Here is a 17,117-nt window from a genome sequence, read left to right on the forward strand (position 1 = left end):
CACCAGATGCGAACATCCGAAGACATGTCAGGATAGGGTCACCAGATGCGAAGATCCGAAGTCATGTCAGGATAGGGTCACCAGATGCGAAGATCTGAAGACATGTCAGGATAGGGTCACCAGATGCAAACATCCGAAGACATGTCAGCATAGGGTCACCAGATACGAGCATCTGAAGACATGTCAGGATAGGGTCACTAGATGCGAACATCCGAAGACATGCCAGGATAGAATCACCAGATGCAAGCATCCGAAGACATTCCAGCATAGGGTCACCAGATGCGAACATCCGAAGACATGTCAGGATAGGGTCACCAGATGCGAACATCCGAAGACATGTCAGGATAGGGTCACCAGATGCGAGCATCTGAAGACATGTCAGGATAGGGTCACCAGATGCGAGCATCTGAAGACATGTCAGGATAGGATCACCAGATGCAAAGATCCGAAGACATGTCAGGATAGGGTTACCAGATGCGAAGATCCGAAGACATGTCAGGATAGGATCACCAGATGCGAAGATCCGAAGACATGTCAGGATAGGGTCACCAGATGCGAAGATCCGAAGACATGTCAGGATAGGATCACCAGATGCGAAGATCCGAAGACATGTCAGCATAGGGTCACCAGATGCGAGGATCCGAAGACATGTCAGGATAGGGTCACCAGATGCGAACATCCGAAGACATGTCAGGATAGGATCACCAGATGCGAACATCTGAAGACATGTCAGGATAGGATCACCAGATGCGAACATCCGAAGACATGTCAGGATAGGATCACCAGATGCGAGCATCTGAAGACATGCCAGCATAGGGTCACCAGATGCGAACATCCGAAGACATGTCAGGATAGGATCACCAGATGCGAACATCTGAAGACATGCCAGCATAGGGTCACCAGCTGCGAACATCCGAAGACATGTCAGGATAGGGTCACCAGATGCGAGCATCCGAAGACATGTCAGGATAGGGTCACCAGCTGCGAACATCTGAAGACATGTCAGGATAAAGGTCACCAGATGAGAACATCTGAATACATGTCAGTATAGGGTCAGCAGATGCGAGCATCTGAAGACATGTCAGGATAGGGTCACCAGATGCGAGCATCTGAAGACATGTCAGGATAGGGTCACCAGATGCGAACATCTGAAGACATGTCAGGATAGGGTCACCAGATGCGAACATCCGAAGACATGTCAGGATAGGGTCACCAGATGCGAAGATCTGAAGACATGTCAGGATAGGGTCACCAGATGCGAAGATCCGAAGACATGTCAGCATAGGGTCACCAGATACGAGCATCTGAAGACAAGTCAGGATAGGGTCACCAGATGCGAACATCCGAAGACATGCCAGGATAGAATCACCAGATGCAAGCATCTGAAGACATGCCAGCATAGGGTCACCAGATGCTAACATCCGAAGACATGTCAGGATAGGGTCACCAGATACGAACATCCGAAGACATGTCAGGATAGGGTCACCAGATGCGAAGATCTGAAGACATGTCAGGATAGGGTCACCAGATGCGAAGATCCGAAGACATGTCAGCATAGGGTCACCAGATACGAGCATCTGAAGACATGTCAGGATAGGGTCACCAGATGCGAACATCCGAAGACATGCCAGGATTGAATCACCAGATGCAAGCATCTGAAGACATGCCAGCATAGGGTCACCAGATGCGAACATCCGAAGACATGTCAGGATAGGGCCACCAGATGCGAACATCCGAAGACATGTCAGGATAGGGTCACCAGCTGCGAACATCTGAAGACATGCCAGCATAGGGTCACCAACTGCGAACATCTGAAGACATGTCAGGATAGGGTCACCAGCTGCGAACATCTGAAGACATGTCAGGATAGGGTCACCAGATGCGCGCATCTGAAGACATGTCAGGATAGGATCACCAGATGCGAACATCTGAAGACATGCCAGCATAGGGTCACCAGCTGCGAACATCCGGAGACATGTCAGGATAGGGTCACCAGATGCGAGCATCCAAAGACATGTCAGGATAGGGTCACCAGCTGCAAACATCTGAAGAAATGTCAGGATAAAGGTCACCAGATGAGAACATCAGAAGACATGTCAGGATAGGATCACCAGATGCGAGCATCTGAAGACATGTCAGGATAGGATCACCAGATGCGAGCATCTGAAGACATGTCAGGATAGGGTCACCAGCTGCAAACATCTGATGACATGTCAGGATAGGGTCACCAGCTGCAAACATCTGATGACATGTCAGGATAGGGTCACCAGATGCGAACATCTGAAGACATGTCAGGATAGGATCACCAGATGCGAACATCCGAAGACATGTCAGGATAGGGTCACCAGATGCGAAGATCTGAAGACATGTCAGGATAGGGTCACCAGATGCGAAGATCCGAAGACATGTCAGCATAGGCAAGCATCTGAAGACATGTCAGGATATGGTCACCTGCTGCGAACATCTGAAGACATGCCAGGATAGGGTCACCAGATGCGAACATCTGAAGACATGTCAGGATAGGATCACCAGATGCGAGCATCTGAGGACATGTCAGGTTAGGGTCACCAGATGTGAGCATCTGAAGCCATGTCAAGATAGAATCACCAGATGCAAACATCTGAAGACATGTCAAGATAGGGTCACCGGATGTGAACATCTGAGGACATGTCAGGATAGGATCACCAGATGCGAAGATGTGAAGACATGTCAGCCTAGGGTCATGTCAGGATAGGGTCAACAGATGCAAACATCTGAAGACATGTCAGCATAGGGTCACCAGATGCGAGCATCTGAAGACATGTCAGGATAGGATCACCAGATGCAAACATCTGAAGACATGTCAGCATAGGGGCACCAGATGCGAGCATCTGAAGACATGTCAGCATAGGGTCACCAGCTGCGAACATCTGAAGACATGTCAGGATAGGGTCACCAGATGCGAGCATCTGAAGACATGCCAGGTTAGGGTCACCAGCTGCAAAGATCTGAAGGCATGTCAGGATAGGATCACCAGATGCAAACATCTGAAGACATGTCAGCATAGGTCACCAAATGCGAGCATCTGAAGACATGTCAGGATAGGGTCACCAGCTGCGAACATCTGAAGACATGTCAGGATAGGGTCACCAGATGCGAGCATCAGAGGACATGTCAGGATAGGGTCACGAGCTGCGAAGATCTGAAGGCATGTCACCATAGGGTCACCAGATGCAAGCATCTGAGGACATGTCAGCATAGGGTCACCAGCTGCGAACATCTGAAGACATGTCAGGATAGGGTCACCAGATGCGAGCATCAGAGGACATGTCAGGATAGGGTCACGAGCTGCGAAGATCTGAAGGCATGTCAGCATAGGGTCACCAGATGTGAGCATCTGAGGACATGCCAGGATAGGGTCGCAGGTGGGTGGCACTGTGTGAAGCAATGGTCAAACCTTAACAGGGCCTGTGATGATTTGCCACCTACAAGGAGCAAAAAGCCTGAGCTTGTTTTGATTTTCAGGTATTAAAATGAGGTGGGTAATTCTGTTTCTGAAATGGAGGTCTGCTCCCCCTTTCATAAATGCTCCATGCCAACATTATAAACGCCTGTGATTGTGGGCCCCCAGTCAAGCTTATTTGGATGAGTTTTTAAGCTGATCTGTGAGGTATGGATGAACCTCTGATAAGGCTTGCAGTTCCTGAGCAGTCTTAAGGGGAGGTGTAAAGAGCACTTCCTGTACCTTCTTGGTTTCAGGCTGTATAAGACCATTACCCAGGGCTATAAGTGGGGTAAGAAATTGAGAAGGGGGGGGGGCATCACTTGGGTGCGTGGCTTGTCAGATGGGCGTGGCCTTAAAAACGTACACAAACATTTCATATATTTGCATGCGCACCTTACTATGGTTTGTGTAGTATGCAAGCCATCTTTTATAAACATAGAAATATGCAACATATTTCTATGTTTATAAAAGATGGCTTGCATAGTACACAAACCATAGTAATGTACGGACATATATATATATATAAATGGTTACATTTATATATTTGTTTGCGTGCCTTACTATGGTTTGTGTACTTCAAGATTGCTTGAAAAGTACATAAACTAAGTACATAAGTACGTAACTATGTAAGCTTAAAGTATACTTGTTCTCGCGCCCTGATACCCTTGGGTCTTGTGCACGCTATAAAAAAACAAACATAAAATATAAGAAGGTACGCACACAAATATATAGCATTTATATATTTGGGTGCACACCTTATGGTTTGTGTACTTTTCAAGCCATCTTTTATAAACCTGGAAATATGTTTCGAGGCGTGCCAGTCAGAGCGGCGCTGTGGCTGGCTGCCACTTCTGTGGCTTGCCTGACCTAATGACAGGCGCATCTCCTGTCACGGCCCTGCCACTGTTGTGGTGGGCAGGGCCCCGGCCCCCTTAAAGCATGCCATTACCATCAATATAGCTCAGGTATTTTAGGGCACTGGAGGAGGGCCAGGGGAGAGGAGGGTGTGAGCATGTTGGGGTTGGGGTTCTGCCTGGGCATAATGCTGATGGAGCCGCACAGAGCTGCTAATAATAAACGTTACTCGGGGAATATTAAGCTGCTGACCTGATTTCCAGTTCCAGATAAAGGGGACGCTGCAAACGAAGCGAGACAAGAGGTGGAAGTCTATCTCTGCATTGCGCATGCCCAGCACCTCAGAACCTCACACTGCGCATGCTCCGCGCTCACGCACTCCGGCATGCAGCCAGACACCCCAATGGATGGGATGCGGGTCTTTATGCTGCGCATGCGCAATGCTGCGTATCTCCGTATTGCGCATGCTCAGTATTTATTAGCCTCACCGTAGCATGCTCCGCATTCGCGCACTCATTTGAGCACACACGGAAGCCAGCGGCCGTTACACCTCAAAGGATGGGGAATCAAGTATTTTTACTGCGCATCCCTAGTACCTACACCGACATACTGCGCATGCCACTGGACACAGAAACATTGTGGAGGGAGGGTCTTTCCACTGCGCATGTCCAGTACCTCAAATTCGCATACTGCGCATGTTCAGTACTCATAACACCACACTGCGCATGCTCCGCATTCCATAAAGTCTCAGGTGCGCACATTCAATCGCCAGCAGCAGGACGCATGGACAGGACGCATGGAAAGAGAGTGTCTGCTCACTGCGCATGCTCAGTACTCATAACTCCCCACTGCGCATGCTCGGTACTCGTGACTCCCCACCGCGCATGCTCGGTACTCATAACTCCCCACCGCGCATGCTCGGTATTCCGAGATCTCCTCGCAGCACACACTCAGTAGACACCTCGAAAGCGGGGTCTCTCCACTGCGCATGCCCAGGACCATGTAACACCACACTCCTTCATGTCTCTGGAGCAGACACACAGTGACAGTGCGACACCAGGGCGGGTAGTGCCCTACAGGGCCCGCGCGCTTCATATTCTAAGGCTGTCCTATAGCAATGATACCTGCCAACATATTGTGCACCTGTGAGGGACATTCTGGGAGGGAAAAGATAAAAAATAGAAATAATTCTGATTAAAAAACCGGGTGTCTCCTGCCTAAGTCGGGAGGATTGATTGGCATGTAGGTAATGGCCTATCAGGACTTGCAATCCAAGGGAGGTGTGTGCAGGTGTTCACATAGCTCAGGTTTCTCACAGTTGGTTAGGAGTACTAGTCTGCTCATTTAATGATGGTATATCATTTGACATCACATTACGTTGGACCCCCCCACAGCATCAGAGGAAGTGGGTCCCAATGCTGCAAATGTCTGCAATTAATAAACCACAAGGAGAATCACGCATCACAGACACTGTACCTGTACGGTAATGCCATGTCATACTTGTATTTATCCATGTTAAACCACCCATTATGCAGACTGAATATAGTGCAGAATGTGACATATTTGATGGAAGCGCTAAGGGGCGAGGCCTGATGCTTCCACATTCTCAGATATGAGCTACAAATAGCATCAAGCGTAACTTTAACCAGCGCCTCTAGTGTGTAGACCTGTTTTAAAGGCATGGGGCCTCATTACAACCTTGCCGGTCCGGAACCAACGGTGGCGGTAAGCTTACCGCCACCGTTGTTTCCGGACCGGCAAAGTACAAATCTCCTGCCGCCCCGCCAGCCAGGTCTGCCCTTGTAGGACGCAATGCCACCCGGCCGCAGACTTTCGCAAAAACACCTGCCCCATTATGACATGGTGCCAGTGTTTTTCTGTGGTCCCCATTCCCATTGAGTCTTATGGGACTCAATGGGAATGGGGACTAACAATGACCGCTGCCTGATTTACTTGACAGTTGGAGATGTAATGCCCCAGTGTTTCTGGCAAGTCAGGCGGCAGCATAGCTCTCAACTCACACGCTTTTGGCGGGTGTCACCCGCCTTGTAAAGAGCTGACTCACCCGCCAAGCCTCCTGCACGCCCATTCATTCCTATGGGCGTCTCAACCGCCAAAAACAAAATTGGGTGATTTCACCCGCCTTTGCGACACAAATGGTTGAGAGCTATGCGGCAGTAACTCATTGCAGGTCCAGCAGCAACCTGCCGGTTTTATCGGCACGGTTACCGCCAGACCTGTAATGAAGCCCATGGTCTTGCGAGAGCAGCTGCGGCTGCCATATTGCGAGACTTCGCTTGGGTACTGGCGGAGAGCGTGTGCAGTCAGGGTGCTATGGTGCAGGGAAGCAGTAGCACCCCAGTGCTCCGCCTGATACGAGATTTAAGCAGAACTGTGACGGATGGCACACACTGTGTAGACTGAATAGAACTCAACATTGATGATATGGGCAGTGAATCTATTCTCTATGCATATATGATTGTGTGCATTTTGAGAACCAAGTTAAAGTTTAAACTACTACAACCGGCTTGTCTTGTGTATTAAGCCACAACATAATTGGCAACAAGGATTGAGGATCGACACCAGGAAGGCCAGCCATCCTGTGGCCCAAGTGGGAACCTTTAATCAGAACATATGTGGATGCCTTGGTTGGGGGGTGCAGATTTTGCCCCAGGCAGAAAAAAAGCCATGCTACTGAATGTCATGAGGTTGAAAGGTTAAATGATCTTTGCAGGATTAAAGCCGGAGCCAAGCGAGTATGACGAAGATGACATGTTCACGGAAGCCATCAGAAGAATCGTGAAGAGAATCTCCAATGAAGAGAACACATTGTACAGAATAAGATTTTACAACAGGAGACACAAAAGTGCAGAGCGAGTGGATGACTATGTTACAAGAATGCGTAAGATCGCAACGCAGAAAAACATGATCTGCAATATGTTTATAGTGCACACGAACTGTAGAATGGTGCAGGACATATTCATATTGGAAAAGGAAGTGCAATTAGACAAAGCCATTCAAAAAGCCAGGTGCTAAGAAATGGCGGGTCACAGAGGTGCATGCTGTCCATTATATAGAGAATAGAGAGAGGCCCAGGAATTAGGCCAGAGAAGAGAGAGGCAAAAGAAGGGAACCCCTAAAGTGTCACAGATGCACCAGCGCTCGTCATCTGGCGAATGACAAGGAATACCCAGCCGAAACAAAGAATACAGTGGGCCTCATTACAAGTTTGGTGGTACGGTATGAACGGTGCCGGTACGTCACTGGCACCGTTCATACCGTACCACCAAACTAAGAGTTTTCCTCGTGGGTTCCTGACAGCCTGTCTGACCTGGCAGGGTTAGCGCCACGCACGAGGAAAACCAGCAGATGCACTGGCACCGTTATTAACGGTGCCGGTGTCTCCATGCTCCTCATCCCCACTCTGCCCTATGGGGCACAGTGGGGATGAGGAGCCCGGTAATACCGCCACCCATGAATGGGCAATTACGGGCCCCTTCAACTCGTAATGGGCCGGTAAATGACCATTCGCGGGTGGCAGTTCCGGTAACGAGGTTGGCGGTAGCCATGCCTGCCAGCCTTGTAATGAGTCCCACTAACTGTAAAAGATTTGGACACATTGCTATTGTGTGCCACTGTTGAGGGAAGAAAGTGACGTCCATAGAAGCAATGGGGGGATACATGATGCGATGAGTCCTCCTCCGAAGACAAGCCCACCATCATCATGGTAAACAGCGGATACATGAGGCGATGCGTCTTCCTCCGAAGACAAGCCCACCATCATCATGGTAAACAGCGGATACATGAGGCGATGAGTCTTCCTCCGAAGACAAGCCCACCATCATCATAGTAAACAGCGGATACATGAGGCGATGAGTCCTCCAAAGACAAGGCCACCATCATCATGGTAAACAGCTCGATGTTCAGAAGAGAGAAACCACATAACGTAATCGAAGCGGACAGGAAAAGAATAGAATGGCCCACTCTGGATCAGACCTAACCATATTGTCCATATGCACGTACAAAGAAATGGTAGGGCACAGTGAAGTCGAAGTGCAGAGAAAAAAGCAATGACCCACCGTTTACCGTGGAGCCTCAATAAGTCTATTGGGCTATATCAATGGGACAATATAATTCAAAGGCAGACAAACAAAGACCAGAATGTATTTTTCGGAGGAGGGTCCGGCGGTGCTGGGGTGGGACGGTAAAGCAAAATCGTACATTAAGCTTGAACCGAGCACAGAAGACCAGGTACTCTCCATAAGAACAGGAGGAGCATCGGTACTAAGGGAAGAGTTTCCACAGCTGTTCCCAGAGGACTAGGGAAATTAAGAAATGTATGCACGAAATTCAGCTGAAACAAGGCGTTGTGTCAGTTAAGCACAAAGTCGGAATAGTTAAGGCGACAGCGAGAAGTGCACTGCAAATGAAAATAACGAAAATGGTCAAAGAGGGCATGATAGAAACCATGGAATCAGAGTGGTTGGGCCCGTTGGTACTGATAAAAAAGAAAACAGTCCAATGATATCAGAATCTGCACTGACCTGCGCAGTCTCAATCTGGAAATAATAACAGACAACCATCCACTGCCGGGTATGAATGAACTGATGCTGAAGATGAAAGAAGCCAAGTACTTTTTTCGAAATTGGACATGAGGGACGCCTATCATCAAATAAGTTAACACAAAGACTCAAGGGTGTTGATGGCATTCATCACCTCGTTATGCACTTACCAATTCGCCAGAATGTCATTCGGCTTGTCCTCCAAAGGATGATGGACTCATTGTTGCATAGCATGGGTAATGTGTTGTATTTTCTGGCCAACATTCTCATTCGTGCGGAAGCTGAAGAGACTCGTGACATAGCACTGAGAAATGTACTTGGCAAACTGCAAGAAGCAGGGGTGAAACTGCGATATGAGAAATGCAGGATCAAGGCATCCAAAGTAGAATACTTGGTATACAAAATATCCAGCAAAGGAATCAGCCCAAAGAAACATCTACCACGAGTAATTGTAAAAGCCCCAGCCCCAACCAACAAGGAGGTACTAAGATCGTGCCTAGAACTGGAAGAGTACTATGCAAAGTTTGCACTCCGATTCTCAGAAATGACTGCATCGCTGAGAGAATTACTGAAGAAAGGGGCAGAGCAAGAATGGAACTCACAAAAGAAGAGCTTTTGAAGAGGTAAAAACAATGCTAGTCGAGGCCCCATGTTTGCGACCATTTAACCCAATGTGGAAAACCTACATCACTGCAGACGCAAGTGCATATGAATCAGAGTCGACACTTACACAGAAGAAAGGAGATTCAGAACAGGTCATGGTGCTTGCATCAAATGCACTGTCGGACAATCATAAAAAGTACTCCACAGTAGAAAAAGAGGTTAGCATATTCCTGGGCAGTGGAGTATTTCATGACTTGTGTAGGGTACCAGGCTTAACTTGGTCACAGACCACAAGCAGTTGGTGCACATACTGAGCAGTGGGGCATGAAGACATCTACCCCAAGATTGGCATTCATAGCGGCGAAACTTCAAGAGTACACCTATGAGATCGTACAAATTCCTGGCTGGAAAAATTAGCAAGCTGACAGTATGTCCCACCTGCCAGAACAAAGGGTTCAAACAAGCACATTCCTCAAAGACGAGCATATTCTAGCATCAGTTGGGGACTTTAGGAGTACAATTCATAGAGATGAGAGGCACTGGATAGATGAATCGGCCAAAAATGAAGTTGTCACGCAAGTGATCAAGTGTGTCAGAAATGGATGGCCAAACGAAAAGGCGGTCCCGGAAGGTCTAAGACCGTACTGGAAGGTAGCGTAAGAAATATATACGAAGCAGATGGATTGCTGCTCAGGGGTGACCAGCTGATACCTCCCATGGGAATGAGGAAGATCATACTGTGCAGAGTACATTCAGGACACTTAGAGAGCAACATGACGAGACGCAGGATAAAAGAGTCATACTGTTGGCCTTGCATGGACCAAGATATTCGGGCAATGAAGGACAGCTGTTACGTGTGTCTCAACAGTGATAAGAGACTCAAAGTTAGGCAAGCACCTATGTTACCCATGGTGATACCTGAATTAATATTGCAAGAATTAGGATTGGACTTCATAGGACCGCTAGAAGCTATGTCGCCAGAGTGATTGTTGACTACCTCTCAAAGTAGGTAGAGCCGGAATTTGTGCCCGAAATTACTACGGCCACAGTAATAAATGTTCTCAACAGTTTTCCAGAGGGAAGGGCTGTCAAAGGAATTTGTGACAATAGCATCCAGCTAATTCAAGGAAATGGAAAAATGGAGAAATTCATGAACAAAAACAATATTAAGCAAATAAAAGCATCACTGCACCATCCTCAAGCCAATTGGCTAGTAGAAAGAACTAACAGGTTCATAAAGGGAGCTTTCCAGCTACTAAAGGCATCAGGTATGGACCCGCTGAAGATGGTAAAAGCTCACTGGTTGACACCCAATGCAGTCACACATGTGTCACCGTTTCACATGCTGAGAAGCAGAAGGCCTGCATCCATGGTAGTTCTGCAATGGCTAGCTAAATTAAGGGACGATGACTCTATAGACATGGAAGAGGTGGTTTGGAGAATTAAGAAGAGCAAAGATCACATAAAAAGAGGTAGTGACAGTCGCATAGCAGTAAAGAGGATAGAGGTGCAAGAAGGAGACTGGCAAAGATCAGCCTGCCGCACAAGAACTACATGACAGGGTCCAAGACATCAAGGTGGTGAAAAAGGTAATCAACCAAGCATGCATGCAAAAGGGGGAACAATGGAACTTGGAGAGAGTGGCAGTGTTTGGAAAATGATTCAATGATGAGAAAGTGCTATTGCCACACATGCAAGAACTAATAGAGAGAAATGCAGAAAAGGGAATCACTAGTGAAGAGAAGAAACTGGGGGAGACCAGCGAGTCCAGAGAAATTGAAAAGGGATGAGTTGAAGAACAACAACTGCAGGATAATGGAGAGTTCTCGGCATCGGCGTGGAGAAGAGAAGATGAGGCGATTGAACAACCTCTCGAGGACTTCAGTGAAGAAGGGTGGCCACAGCCTGAGAGAAGAAGGCCTTGGAGGTACAGAGACTTTGTGGAGGAGTAGGACCATGTTTCTCATGAAGAGGAGATATTAGGAGACATGGGGCCTCATTAGAACCCTGGCGGCCGCGGTATGAATGGTGCCGGTAAGGTCCTGGCACCGTTCATATCGGGCCGCCACATTCGTCTGCACGCCACATTCGTCAGACCAGGCGTGCAGAGCAGCAACCACGAGCAGTACTGGATGGCAGCAACAGCATGTTATTAACGGGTCCGCTGCTACCATCCTCCCCATTCCCATTGAGCCCTATGGGGGCTCAAATGGGAATGGGGATGTACCGGGTCTGGGTCCGGCGAAAGGGAATTACCGGGCCCTCCAAGGTCGGAATGGCCCTGTAAGTCCCCTTTCGCGGGACCCAGACCTGGACCCGAGTTTGCGGGTAGCCATGCCCTTATTAAGGGCTTATTAAGGGCATGACTACCCCCAAACTCGTAATGAGGCCCATGGTCTCGCAGGAGCTGCTACAGCCATCATCTTGCGAGACTTCACGTGGGCACCAGTGGAGAGCACGTGCAGTCGGCGCACTAAGTGCAGGGAAGCAGTCACACCCCGGTGCTCCTCCTGATACAAACTTAAGCATGACTGTGATGGAAGGCACACGCGCTGCAGACTGAATAGAACCTGACAGTGATTATATGGCCAGTGAATCTAACTGTTCTATGTGTATAGATATGATTGTGTGCATGTTGAGAACCAAGTAAAAGAGATATCTGCTACAACAGCGGTGTCTTGTGTATTAAGCCACAACACCTGTCCAATGCATTGAACCCAGTAAATGAGAGATCACTGTAGACCTAGGGGGACAATAACACCTACTTCCGTTATGCCAAGCCAGGTGGCAATATCCTCATGCAAGTGTCCAACCCTCATTTATAAAGTTACCTTAGCTGCTAATGGCAGTTTTTATACATATAACACATCCTGCCAGTTTCCTCCCACATCAAAGAGCTGTGATGATTGTAGTTTTCTGGCTCTTAATGTAACAAGCTGGAAAAGATGAATGGCTGAGTCAGGCCTGCTGGGATTTGGATATGTGAATGCACTGCTCACAGTCACCTATGGCATGTGGTTAGCTCACAGTCACCTATGGCACATGGTTAGCTCACAGTCATCTATGGCACATTGTTAGCTCACCGTCACCTATGGCACGTGTTTAGCTCACAGTCACCCATGGCACATGGTTAGCGCACAGTCACCTATGGCACGTCATTAGCTCACAGTCACCTATGGCACGTGGTTAGCTCACAGTCACCTATGGCACATGGTTAGCTCACAGTCACCTATGGCATGTGGTTAGCTCACAGTCACCTATGGCACATGGTTAGCGCACAGTCACCTATGGCACGTCATTAGCTCACAGTCACCTATGGCACGTGGTTAGCTCACAGTCACCTATGGCGCGTGGTTAGCTCACAGTCACCTATGGCACGTGGTTAGCTCACAGTCACCTATGGCACGTGGTTAGCTCACAGTCATCTATGGCACACGGTTAGCTCACCGTCACCTATGGCACGTGGTTAGCTCACAGTCACCTATGGCGCGTGGTTAGCTCACAGTCACATATGGCACATGGTTAGCTCACAGGTATATATGTCGTGAATCTCCTCCCGTCTCACCTGAGATCGCTTCTTGCTCAGTTCCACGGGAAGATTCTTCTTGCGGGCGGATCGGTTCTTGTATATGCTCGCACGAGCCTCTTCTGACTCCAGCGCGCGTTCAGAGTTCCAGGATATTCACCGGTACAGGATATCCAGGTAGGAAACAGCAGTCACTAGTGTACGAGGATTTCAGGAGCAGGTGGGAAGGGATAGGTCGAAGGAGTAAGAAATAAGGACCAGGAACCAGGAAATAGAAGGATTCGCCGAGCAGCAAAGTACATGTCTAGTCACTACCAGTTGATAGCATTGAGACGCGTGGGGCCGCGGGGGCGTGGCATATTTAAGGAACGTGCTCTGTCCGACGTAAAGGCTGGTGCGAGGCGAGTCACTTGATATGGCCATGTTGGGAGTAACAATGAATACAAGCCCTGACGTGATTAGGAACAGGAAGTCCAGAAGGGGCGCGTTCTATGGGTCATGACAATATATGGCACATGGTTAGCTCACAGTCACCTATGGCACATGATTAGCTCACAGTCATCTATGGCACATGGTTAGCTCACCATCACCTATGGCACGTGGTCAGCTCACAGTCATCTATGGCACATGGTTAGCCCACAGTCACCTATGGCACATGCTTAGCTCACCGTCACCTATGGCACATGGTTAGCCCACAGTCACGTATGGCACATGCTTAGCTCACCGTCACCTATGGCACATGGTTAGCTCACAGTCATCAATGGCACATGGTCAGCTCACAGTCACATATGGCACATGGTTAGCTCACAGTCACCATTGGCACATGGTTAGCTCACCGTCACCTATGGCACATGGTTAGCTCACCGTCACCCATGGCACATGGTTAGCGCACAGTCACCTATGGCATATGGTTAGCTCACCGTCACCCATGGCACATGGTTAGCGCACAGTCACCTATGGCATGTGGTTAGCTCACAGCCACCTATGGCACATGGTTAGCTCACAGTCACCTATGGCATATAGCTCACCGTTACCTATGGCACATGGTTAGCTCAGTCACCTATGGCACGTGCTTAGCTCACAGTCACATATGGCACATGGTCAGCTCACAGGTATCTATGGCACATGGTTAGATCACAGTCATCAATGGCACATGGTTAGCTCACAGTCACCTATGGCACGTGGTTAGCGCACAGTCACCTATGGCATGTGGTTAGCTCACAGTCACCTATGGCACATGGTTAGCTCACACTCACCTATGGCACGGGGTTAGCTCACAGTCATCTATGGCACATGGTTAGCTCACAGTCACCTATGGCATATGGTTAGCTCACAGTCACCTATGGCATGTGGTTAGCTCACAGTCACCTATGGCACATGGTTAGCTCACAGTCACCATTGGCACATGGTTAGCGCACAGTCACCTATGGCATGTGGTTAGCTTACAGTCACCTATGGCACATGGTTAGCGCACAGTCACCTATGGCATGTGGTTAGCTCACAGTCACATATGGCACATGGTTAGCTCACACTCACCTATGGCACGGGGTTAGCTCACAGTCATCTATGGCACATGGTTAGCTCACAGTCACCTATGGCATATGGTTAGCTCACAGTCACCTATGGCACGTGGTTAGCTCACAGTCACCTATGGCACATAGCTCACAGTCACCTATGGCACATGGTTAGCTCACAGTCACCTATGGCACGTGGTTAGCTCACAGTCACCTATGGTACATGGTTAGCTCACAGGTATCTATGGCACATGCTTAGATCACAGTCATCAATGGCACATGGTTAGCTCACAGTCACCTATGGCACATAGTTAAATCACAGTCATCTATGGCACATGGTTAGCGCACAGTCACCTATGACACGTGGTTAGCTCACAGTCACCTATGGCACATAGTTAGCTCACAGTCACCTATGGCACATGGTTAGCTCACAGTCACCCATGGCACATGGTTAGCTCACAGTCACCTATGGCATGTGGTTAGCTCACAGTCATCTATGGCACATGGTTAGCCCACAGTCACATATGGCACATGGTTAGCCCACAGTCACGTATGGCACATGCTTAGCTCACCGTCACCTATGGCACATGGTTAGCTCACAGTCATCAATGGCACATGGTCAGCTCACAGTCACATATGGCACATGGTTAGCTCACAGTCACCATTGGCACATGGTTAGCTCACCGTCACCTATGGCACATGGTTAGCTCACCGTCACCCATGGCACATGGTTAGCGCACAGTCACCTATGGCATGTGGTTAGCTCACAGTCACCTATGGCACATGGTTAGCTCACAGTCACCTATGGCATATAGCTCACCGTTACCTATGGCACATGGTTAGCTCAGTCACCTATGGCACGTGCTTAGCTCACAGTCACATATGGCACATGGTCAGCTCACAGGTATCTATGGCACATGGTTAGATCACAGTCATCAATGGCACATGGTTAGCTCACAGTCACCTATGGCACGTGGTTAGCGCACAGTCACCTATGGCATGTGGTTAGCTCACAGTCACCTATGGCACATGGTTAGCTCACACTCACCTATGGCACAGGGTTAGCTCACAGTCATCTATGGCACATGGTTAGCTCACAGTCACCTATGGCATATGGTTAGCTCACAGTCACCTATGGCATGTGGTTAGCTCACAGTCACCTATGGCACATGGTTAGCTCACAGTCACCATTGGCACATGGTTAGCGCACAGTCACCTATGGCATGTGGTTAGCTTACAGTCACCTATGGCACATGGTTAGCGCACAGTCACCTATGGCATGTGGTTAGCTCACAGTCACATATGGCACATGGTTAGCTCACACTCACCTATGGCACGGGGTTAGCTCACAGTCATCTATGGCACATGGTTAGCTCACAGTCACCTATGGCATATGGTTAGCTCACAGTCACCTATGGCACGTGGTTAGCTCACAGTCACCTATGGCACATAGCTCACAGTCACCTATGGCACATGGTTAGCTCACAGTCACCTATGGCACGTGGTTAGCTCACAGTCACCTATGGTACATGGTTAGCTCACAGGTATCTATGGCACATGCTTAGATCACAGTCATCAATGGCACATGGTTAGCTCACAGTCACCTATGGCACATAGTTAAATCACAGTCATCTATGGCACATGGTTAGCGCACAGTCACCTATGACACGTGGTTAGCTCACAGTCACCTATGGCACATAGTTAGCTCACAGTCACCTATGGCACATGGTTAGCTCACAGTCACCCATGGCACATGGTTAGCTCACAGTCACCTATGGCATGTGGTTAGCTCACAGTCATCTATGGCACATGCTTAGCTCACAGTCACCTATGGCACATGGTTAGCTTATTAAGGGCTTATTAAGGGTATGACTACCCCCAAACTCGTAATGAGGCCCATGGTCTCGCAGGAGCTGCTACAGCCATCATCTTGCGAGACTTCACGTGGGCACCAGTGGAGAGCAGGTGCAGTCGGTGCACTAGGTGCAGGGAAGCAGTCACACCCCGGTGCTCCTCCTGATATAAACTTAAGCATGACTGTGATGGAAGGCACACGCGCTGCAGACTGAATAGAACCTGACAGTGATTATATGGCCAGTGAATCTAACTGTTCTATGTGTATAGATATGATTGTGTGCATGTTGAGAACCAAGTAAAAGAGATATCGGCTACAACAGCGGTGTCTTGTGTATTAAGCCACAACACCTGTCCAATGCATTGAACCCAGTAAATGAGAGATCACTGTAGACCTAGGGGGACAATAACACCTACTTCCATTATGCCAAGCCAGGTGGCAATATCCTCATGCAAGTGTCCAACCCTCATTTATAAAGTTACCTTAGCTGCTAATGGCAGTTTTTATACATATAACACATTCTGCCAGTTTCCTCCCACATCAAAGAGCTGTGATGATTGTAGTTTTCTGGCTCTTAATGTAACAAGCTGGAAAAGATGAATGGCTGAGTCAGGCCTGCTGGGATTTGGATATGTAAATGCACTGCTCACAGTCACCTATGGCATGTGGTTAGCTCACAGTCACCTATGGCATGTGGTTAGCTCACAGTCACCTATGG

General features: G+C 48.6%; 1 protein-coding gene across 1 annotated transcript in view; it reads right to left on the bottom strand.

Annotated features, from left to right (window-relative positions):
• LOC138552353 (zinc finger protein 585A-like) overlaps positions 1 to 4,722 on the bottom strand; it is a 267,443-nt gene extending 262,721 nt beyond the window's left edge. Inside the window, exon 1 of the mRNA XM_069642531.1 lies at positions 4,592 to 4,722. The gene's annotated coding sequence lies outside the window, so the exon portion shown is untranslated. The remainder of the gene's footprint in view (positions 1 to 4,591) is intronic.
• Positions 4,723 to 17,117: the final 12,395 nt, after the last annotated feature.

The sequence above is a fragment of the Ambystoma mexicanum genome, chromosome 1q (assembly GCF_040938575.1).
Source record: "Ambystoma mexicanum isolate Mex_15411 chromosome 1q, UKY_AmexF1_1, whole genome shotgun sequence".
Classification (NCBI taxonomy): domain Eukaryota; kingdom Metazoa; phylum Chordata; class Amphibia; order Caudata; family Ambystomatidae; genus Ambystoma; species Ambystoma mexicanum.